Source organism: Glycine soja, chromosome 14, assembly GCF_004193775.1.
Source record: "Glycine soja cultivar W05 chromosome 14, ASM419377v2, whole genome shotgun sequence".
In the NCBI taxonomy this organism is placed as follows: domain Eukaryota; kingdom Viridiplantae; phylum Streptophyta; class Magnoliopsida; order Fabales; family Fabaceae; genus Glycine; species Glycine soja.
Window position 1 is genome coordinate 23660874 of NC_041015.1, and position 10576 is coordinate 23671449.

At 33.3% G+C, this 10576-nt stretch overlaps 1 pseudogene; it reads left to right on the forward strand.

The window, feature by feature from the left end:
* Positions 1–1937: 1937 nt before the first annotated feature.
* On the forward strand, positions 1938–8003 carry LOC114383928 (annotated as a pseudogene).
* The last annotated feature ends 2573 nt before the right edge of the window (positions 8004–10576 follow it).

Consider the following 10576-nt stretch of genomic DNA (forward strand, 5'->3'; position numbering starts at 1 on the left):
GTTAAATAAAGAACTCGGAAAATACATATTTGTATAGAACATATAAGGACTCATTCCATGCTAGCTGATCCATTTACTAAAGGTCTGACACGTAAAGTTTTTCATGAGCACCCTGCTTATATGGGTGTAATTCCTGATAGTACTTTAGTTTAGTGGGAGTCTTGCTTATATTCTATATCTTATGGTTTACAAACATTTTGTTGTTTGGATTTCCTATACAAATGAAGTTGATGTTTATCATCTTATTATAAACTTGTGTTATGTTGTATATGTGGTATAAATGTCTTAAGTTAATATGAAGCCCAAGAGTGAGATTGTTAGGAATTTTATAATTCCTAATTAATTAAGGTGGCTACATATTATATTATAACATTTATATTAGTTATTTATATTTTTATGGGCTCAATATAAGTGATCTAATTTAGTGACCCTATTAGACTACCATCATAAAATTGATATGAGCTTAATGAGCAAAAACTAGTTTGGCCCATTAGAGGATAATGGGAACCCTAATAGGTTTAAAACCTAAAGCATGGTTATGGTCCCCAATACACTCAATCAAGAAATAGTTTCTTCTCTCCTAATCTAAAGAGAAAATGAAGGTCCCATAAGGAATAAAGAGATTTGGTTGAGGAAGGTCATTATACCAATAGTTCTTGATCACTACAACTTCCGCTACATCTCAATCAAAATTACTTTATGGATCCGGGAATTCCTAAAACTTTTCTTGATAATCTAACAGAATGTGTTCCTGATGATTATTGGTATTTTATAAGGATCCCCTAAATATTCCAATAGAGTATTCAAAGATGAGCACATAATCAAGCTACGACCTAATTATATTTTTGGATGACCATGTATCATACCCAAGTGAAATATTACCTAGACCAATTACTCTGTAAACCTTTACCCCAACTCTAAAATTGTGGAGGCTTTTTTAAGAGAAACCAATGTATATTAACAACCTTGATACTGTCTTCTATAAAGAATATAATCACCTTTAAGATACTTAGCTTCAAGTAGCCAAACCCAAGCCTTTGTAGGTTCATGAAGATTTTTCCAAATGAGCTTTTGTAACAACAACATTTACTAGGCTAATTTGCACTTTTTAATTTTACTTAGGTATTACAATTTTGTAATTTTATTAGTCCCTTCATCAATTTTCCATTAAATATTTATCAAATTTTACTTACATGATACTAAATGATTATGTGATAACTTAAATGTTGTGTGACAGTCAACATAACTTAATCACATTTGGGATTCCTCTCAATTTTAATAGTAAAGAGACCAAAAGTATAATTTGGTCACATCAACATGTGTTAGGCAACATATCACTTGTTACAATTGTGATACTAGAAGACTTAATTCACCTAATTGGAACCAAAGAAATCAAAATTACACAATTACAATTCTTGGAGGATTAAAAGTGAAATTAAAGTATAATAATAATAATATGTTAATATATTTTAATTTTTTATTATAATTCAAAGTTCATTAACTATCAATTAAGCAAATATTTTTTTCTGTTTCTCTCAATATATATATATATATATATATATATATATGATGCTTCAAATAAGAAAAACCTTAAATGAGATGGGAACAACAAATAATAATTTAAGATTAGAAAAAATATATATAGTTGAGATAAAAAAATGAATTAAAGCCACATGCATCAATCAAATCTATAAAAGATTTCAATTATCACATTATTAAATATCTCAAGTAACCCATCATTATCATCATTGTGACTCTTGTCGCCACTATTGCCACCATGATCGCCGCCACTATTGTAATGATTATTGTCATTGGCACTACAATGACCTTTGTTGTCATCATCATTGTCGTCGTCACCGCACTGATACAATAGTGATGGCAATGACCATGATAGATAGTCATAGTGACGATGGCACGTGGTGGTCATTAGCACATTGATGGCAGTTGTGCTGATGGCGATTGGGGAGATCATGGCTGGCGCTAGTGGTGGCGATTATGGTGCTAGTGGATTGAACCAAAGGTACGTCATTATAATAATTTAATATATCGATATATATGTTTCGATGCCTTGTGATTCTATGAAATAACTACCTTATGTGGGCATCTTGCATGTAGAGTCATGTTCAAATGGGACTCTACGAGTGTGGATATTATGTCATGCACTAGATATGGAACATAGTAAGCAGTGGCTTGAAGGATGAATGGATTAGGGTATGTACCTAGTATTTAGTTACTTCTTAATGTCATTAAATTCTTTCTTATTTGCTTGTATTTATGTTAATTACTAATTGCATATTGACAAATTGGCAGTGGTTTTCGGACGGAACACCTCTAACAAAAGAGACCATGACAACACTCAGGCATAAATGGGCGGCATATTTTCGCCAAATTAAGAACTCGGAAGTTAGAAAGTCCTAGATAACATAACAACATTTTTTGTTCATCCTAAACATTTTTCTACTCATTATGACATGTTTGTTATTTGTACCTATGTTATGATTAAAGTTGACATCATGGAACCAATTTATTTTAAAGAGTTCCCTTCCATGGTTTTTTTCCTATGGTTGAGTTGAATAGTATACATTAATTCATGTTTCATTGTGTTTATATCCAAAGTTATTTATAAGCTACTGAATGTCTCTATGTAAGCTACATTGGAATTATACGAAGCTTAATGTAGCATAGGGGTGATATGACTATACGAACAACTAACCAATGGATATACATTTTCTTGTTGGTAGTCTTGTTGTGGTTTTTACAGATACACTGCATATGCTTACTGCGGGTGCGGGTGCTGGTGCGACCAAAAATTTTGAACCTTGGCGTGCAAAAGATGAAGAAACTGATAAAATGAATAAGAAGAAGGAAGCTGAAGAGATTGGAGATGCTATGAAATCGTTGGAAAATAGAAACCCTGGATTCTAAGAGGGAGATGGACATCCTTGCTGCATTGGATGAGATGAAGTCAATGAAGGTACTTGCTACTGTGACTTCATTGCATACAATGATGTATTAAATTTTAAGCCTATGCATAAATGATTCTATATGGATTTGGGCATTAAAATTGTAGAATATACTACATTTTTGCTGTAAAAGTATGACTAATATTTTGCATGAGTTGTTCTAATAATTGCATGTGTGCATGAATGTGAAGTCTGCCTATGGTAATTGCTAACACGACTCACTCATTTTCCAGTCTAGCCATGGAACTGTCAATGTTGATGAAATGGTGGAGGCTCTGCAGCGCACAATAGCTTATAAGGTATGATAAAAGTTGGTATATAATATATTTGCTTTGCTCAAGAAATTTACTGTTTGAAGCAAAGGTTAGTTCTTCATTACAAAAGGAGCAGGAATATATACGATTTGAAACTTTTAAACTTTGTTTGAAATGTAATTTATTGGTAGTCGTATTAGACATATAACTATAGCTTCATTTATGTGTAGCTATACTAAAGTCTCTCGTCTTAGTATTTGTTCAACTCGGTTTAATTGCTCTTTAAAACTTGTTTTGATAATCACAAAAGCAGCTTATTTGGTTTGGTGTTTGGTATTTTCTTACAGCGCTATATCAGTAGTTCTTTTAGAACCAAAATCCTGCTTCTCTTGACAAGAACTTGGGTTGCAAACTTGAATGCACACCCTTTAATTGCTACCCCTGAACTTTTATTATTTCTAGACAACTAGTGTCAACATTGATTATCTATTATTTCTATTTTTGGGGTATGGCAAAATTGCAGTGTGTAATTTTGAAGCATTCTTTAATCATCAATTTCCCCCCTTCATAATTTAGTTAACCTATATAATGCTTTCAAGAGAAAAGGCTAGAAGAAGAAGACGAAGCTTTGATAAAATTAGTTGTCTTTCATGCAAGCATTACTATCATGCACTTCGTGTTCTCCTCCTTCTAGCTACTTTTATTTTTAGTCTATTTCTGTTTTGAAAATAATCTATATGGTTTGTCTTATACTATCTTAAATAGAATTCAGACGGTTTTGTCAGAAGAATTCCTAATGAACATATTGAAACAGAGGAGGAATTGGTTCAGTTTTGTAATGGACATGGTGAAACATCCAGTTCTAATCCTAAGGTCAGATGATGTCAAGTGGATGTGTGTGTTGGAGTAATAGATTTTTCTATAATGTCTTGTTAGGCTAATTAATTACGCTAGCATCATGCACCCCACTTATGATCTTTTTTTGTCCCACTCTGAACTTGTGAAGATCTTTAACCTTCAACTTGACATTACTCTTATATCTCCTATTTTCAGTCAACATTATGTTGAGTCATTTTTTTACTCTTTTTCTAAACCAGTTGTTATCTGTGAATTTGATTGAACTATTCAGTATTCAATCAGAATATGTGTCTGCCTCTTTTGAAATTTCTTGTCAGGTTTTGTGTTTCTGATTGTTAATATTAGGATGTACAAAATGACCTAGAGGATTGTAAAAATGAGTAACAAAGTGGTAGGAAAAAAACATTTTTGATCGGGAAAGAAACAAAAAGGGAGAACTTACATATGAAGTTCAACAGTCCCCACAACATAAAAATGGCTGCTTGGGTTTTTTCTTCAACATGCTTTATGTTACGTGCGACAATAATGGTAGCTGGTTTCTAGGGTCCAGCACCTCCAGAACAGGAAGAGATGAAAAGAGATAGAGCTTAGAATTCGAGGACCAACCTGCCTCCAAGAACTAAGAGAACAAGGAAATGGAATTCTGTAATTTCTCATTCATCCTCTTGCTTGTTATTTACATGGATATATATAGCATTCCTCGTAACAAATTTGTGCTATTCTGCTCAAGAAATATTACATCATAACAGAATTTGTTATGCTTGTCGGGTGAGGAGGAGAGGAGCACAAATCAAGCAAGATTTTTGTAATTACAGTATTGCCCATACTACCTTCTGCTTCAGACATAATCATGAACGTATGATGGCCTTGTGATCCTTCTCTTGGACTTTTCTTTTTGCACCTCTTCTGATTGTTGCCATTGCCTTCTCTGTTCATGCTTACTTGTTGCCTATTTCTGGTATCCTATCACTTTACTCGCTTGGATTAGAGAGCTCATTGTGATTAATGGCTTCCTTCCTATTGGAGGGTACTTATATGTCTCCTTTGCATTCTAGTTGAAGTGGGAGCTAACAAAGAAAGCCCATCAAGTATTTATTTTGCATTTTGTGCTTAAGAAACCTGCCTTTATTGAGGAAATCCACAAGAAAAAAGAGAAGGTGAGCAATGTTGTTTATATTGATTTTTGGTTGATTGCCTTATATATGAATGGATTTTGTGCATTTATTATATTATTTTTTGGTCATATCATTTCTATATAGCTAACTTTGGATTTTCATGTAATGTTCACTGAAACATTATATTAAAGGTTAAAGAATGGCTTCAAAATCTAGGAATTGGAGAACACACTGCTATGGTGCAAGATGACGATGAAGGTGATGATGAATATGTCTCGTTGCATACTGAACAAACTCATGAAAGTGGCAAGGACAGGTGATCCCCAATTGCAACTTTTGTGGAGCACTCAATGATTTTAGCATGTTACTCTATGGTCTTAATATCCTATAAGTTGATTTTTTGTGCAGAGATGTTCCTTCTAGTGCTGCTCTGCCAATTATACGACCAACCTTGGGAATACAACATTCTATTGCAGACAGGGCAAAGAGACCAATGCAAGGATATCTGAATCACTTTCTGGAAAATATCAGTATTGTGAACTCTCGTGAGGTATGCTTTGTGCATCAGCTTTTAAAAATATGTTTATCTTGTTATAGAAAACATTCATCAATTATTTATTAGTTGATGTGTCAGATATTTCGGATATACATAAAATGTTATATTTTCATGTTATGGGTAGGGTTATTTATTAAGTAAAAGCAGAAGTAGTTGTGTTTCTTTACTACACTGGCAATGTGATAACTTGATTTTGGATATTAGTTTCATTAAAAGGAAGCCAGATGCATGATGATTTCACCATAATGGGGTGGCGTGGGTCAAATGTACTCATCCAAACCCCTCATGAGTTGAATTAATTAGTACTACATTGCAAGCTAGTAACTTTTACTATTGCATCTAAACTCGCTCTAGGGTATTAGTGTTATTGATAAATATCAATCATGCAACATTTGTGGTTCTTATTAGATGTATGTTGATACCTGTAGAAGCAAAGCTTCATGGTGAATCAAGGTGATTCAAAGGTGTTTTGATGATAACAATGATGATAACAAAAGATGATGACAAAGGAGATGACAAAAAGCTCAAAGATCAATCAAAGAACAAATCAAGTGAATCAAGAACAATTCAAGAGTTCAAGATAAGAATCAAGAAGAATTCAAGACTCAAGAAGAAAGTTAAGAGTTAAGAATCAAGATTCAAGGTTCAAGATCTCAAAAATCAAGATCAAGATTCAAGACTCAAGATTCAAGAATCAAGAGAAGGCTTAATCAAGATAAGTATAAAAAGTTTTTCTAAAAAATTGAGTAGCACATGATTTTTCTCAAAACATGCTTACCAAAGAGTTTTTACTCTCTGGTAATCGATTACCAGATTGTTGTAATCGATTACCAGTAGCAAAATTGTTTTGAAAAAGTTTTCAAATTGAATTTACAATGTTCCAATTAATTTCAAAAAGCTGTAATCGATTACAATGTTTTGGTAATCGATTATCAGTGCCTTTGAACGTTGAAATTCAAATTCAAATGTGAAGAGTCACATCCTTTCACATAAAAGCCTTGTGTAATCGATTACACTGATTTGGTAATCGATTACCAGTGATTGTTTCTGAATAAATCAAAAGATGTAACTCTTCAAAAGGTTTTTGACTTTTTCAAATTGGTTTTAAGTTTTTCTAAAAAGTTATAACTCTTCTAAAAGGTCTTCTTGACCAGACATGAAGAGTCTATAAAAGCAAGGCTTTGTTTTGCATTTTCATTCATTCATTCAATCTTGAATACTTTTCCAATCAATCTCTTACAATCCTATACAAGCCTTGAATCTCTTTGAACTTCTTCTTCTTCTTTGTACCAAAAGCTTTCTGAAGTTTTCTGGTTTTCCAAACCATGAAAACTTGTGCTATTCATCTTTTCATTCTCTTCTCCCTTTGCCAAAAAGAATTCACCAAGGACTAACCGCTTGAATTCTTTTTGTGTCTCTCTTCTCCCTTTTCCAAAAGAACAAATGACTAACCGCCTAAATTCTTTTGTGTCTCCCTTCTCCCTTGTCAAAGAATTCAAAACGACACAGTCTGATAATTCTTTTGATTCTTCCCATTCCCTTATACAAAAGTGTTCAAAGGACTAACCGCCTGAGAATTCTTTTGTATCCCCATTCACAAAGTATCAAAGGTTTAACAACCTGAGATCTTTGTCTTAACGCATTGGAGGGTACATCCTTTGTGGTACAAGTAGAGGGTACATCTACTTGGGTTTGACTGAGAACAAGAGAGGGTACATCTCTTGTGGATTAGTTCTAGTGGAGGGTACATCCACTAGGGTTTCAAAGAGAACAAGGGAGGGTACATCCCTTGTGGATCTTTGCTTGTAAAAGGATTTTTACAAGGTTGAAAGAAATCTCAAGGACCGCAGGTCGCTTGGGGACTGGATGTAGGCACGGGTTGTTGCCGAATCAGTGTAAAAACTCTTGTGTATTTGTCTCCTTCTTCCCTACTCTTTTACTTTCCGCTGTGCATTTAATTTCCGCTTTTACTTTCTGTTAAGCTTCTCTTCTACTCCTCATTCTCTTAACAATTTAGTAAAAGCCTTAGAAGAGTAAATTTTTAATTAGTAAAGGTTTAGGAATAATTAATTCAACCCCCCTTCTTAATTATTCTAAGGCCACTTGATCCAACAATACCATAGAGAGAAAGATGCCTTTTTAAATCTTAACACTTAACTGAGTATTATAGGTGACTTGTGGAATCAAGAGCATCAAAATTAGAGTGAAAAGATTGGGTTGCTGCAATGATGTTGGACTCAGGCCTCCTAAAGGCTAGCTAGCTGGTGTGATCCTCGCCGTTATGGTTCATTAATTTGCTCCTCCAAGAGGCCTAGTCGAAGATGGAAGCCAAGCCCAGTGGTTCATTGATGGACGAGCAACATTTGAGGCCATTGCTTCTTCAATTGAGATTGCAAAATCAGAGGTTTGTTTTTCTAGTGCCATAACATTCAAGCCCACTCATGACATGCACACCTATACATAGATAGAGATAGAGAGAGATAGGTAGATAGAGAGCGAGAGAGAATAATGATTGTTTTCAAGTTTTTGTTCAATGATTGAGAGTTTCATGTAGATATTTATATGTGGGTGGTGGCTGTGCCCAGAACTGTATCTACGACGACGTTTCCACACTGCATGCTCCATTTAAAAAAAAACTTAATTCTACGACGATTCTAACGAGGACCGTCGTAGAATGCATTTAATTCTAAGACGATCACCTGGACAGGCCCGTCTTAGAATCGATCGCATTCTATGATGGTCGCGCACGACCGTGGTAAAATGCAAGGCATTCTAAGACAGGCACCTGGACAGACCTATCTTAGAATCCGTTGCATTCTACGAAGATCGCGTAGCCACGCCCGTCGTAGAATGCGAGACATTCTAAGATGAGTCTGTCCAGGTAACCGTCTTAGAATCCATTTCATTCTACGACGGTCGCGTCGGCACGCCCGTCGTAGAATGCAAGACATTATAAGGCAGGCCTGTCCAGGTGCCCGTCTTAGACTCCTATGCTTTCTAGGACGGTCCCGTCGTAGACTTCGTTGCATTCTAGGGCGGGCATGTCCACATGCTTGACGTAGATTTAATAAATTTCTACGACGGTCCTACTCAACCGTCGTCGATAGGGTCGCACCTTTTCACGTCGTCGGAGACAAAGACGGTCAAAAATCGACGTAGAATGCCCTCGAGAACCGATGTTGAGTGATGCTTTTGTAGTAGTGATATAGAGACAACAACAATATTGGTGGTTATAAGCTCGTGCACTTTCGTTCATATTTAATTACTTAGCTTGCAACTTGTACAATGCAGTGTGAATGAACCAAATTGTTGTAAGTTGTAAGAGAGAAAGATAAAAAGGAGTTGAAAAATGGAAATAGATTGATCAGACATATGAAGTAATTAGTTGTCTTTTGTAGTAGTGATATAGAGACAACAACAATATTGGTGGTTATAAGCTCGTGCACTTTCGTTCATATTTAATTACATAGCTTGCAACTTGTACAATGCAGTATGAATGAACCAAATTATTGTAAGTTGTAAGAGAGAAAGATAAAAAGGAGTTGAAAAATGGAAATAAATTGATCAGACATGGAGAGACATGAAATAATTAGTTGTTTTTTAGAAAAGAAAATCAACTTAATTACAAGTTTAATGGATCTAATGACATATGCCAAAAAAGTTAAATTCAATTGTAAAGATACTTTATATATTGATAGTGCACATATATTAATTTCAAATTCTTAATTCTAATCTCTGCTACTAAACTCTCATACGATTTTCAATAAATTAAGAGAAATAATATTTTTACATAAATTTGTAAAAAAAAAAATACACGATAAAAATAGAAAGACGAAAATAAATATGGAAGAAGATGTAATAATAATTTAAGTTATAAAATCATATTATAAAAATATTTTAAGTTTGTTACATGAGTAATATATTTCTTGGATAAGCATCACCACGTTCATGTCTCCCATCCCAGTCATGAGTCACGACTCACGATGTGGTCCTTAGTTATTTCTCTGTACATCCTAAATTATTGGCTCTCTTTTCTTCCCTCCTATCATTAATTCTGTGAGATTCACATGTCGTTGTAAAGCGATTGTTTGTTTCTGCGTCATCTTTTGATCTTTTCCTCTAATTTATTTCTCCTATCATTATTAAATTTGAATGCCCAGATTCAATTGGTTCTATTGGTGTGAGTTAGGGGTGATTGTAGGATTTGATCAGTTTTTGAAGAGAAAAATTATACCATATAATTATTCAATTTGATCCAGTTGAATTTAGAACATTGAATAAAAAAAGTAATTTAACAAAGAAAAAAAGAAGTTAGAACGTATCTAGTTATATTTTTATTTTTTTTAGTGAAAGTACTAAATTCATTAAATAAATGATGAAATATATAATAAATATATTTTAAAATATTAAATATCACAATTATAGGTTATTATATAGTTAATAGTAATATAACTCTTTAAACATACATTATTAAATATAAATTTACACAACTTAATAATCATACTTATGTAGCAGTAAAAAATATATAGTTAAATATCTTTATCCTTACTAAAAATTATCTTTAATTGAATGTGAAAAAATTGTTGACTAAATTTTTAAAATATGTATTAATATATAAATTATTATATCTCATATTAATATTTGTATCACAATCTATCTCATATGTTAAGTGCTCATGTTTATTATATGATCAAACTTAAAATAAGATCTTCTAAAATAAATACCAGGGGAAAGTAAAAACAAAAATGATAGGAGTTGAAGATTTTATACAATGCAATAAGATTTCTATTTCTATTTGAATCATATGAATACAAATTTACATTAATAAAA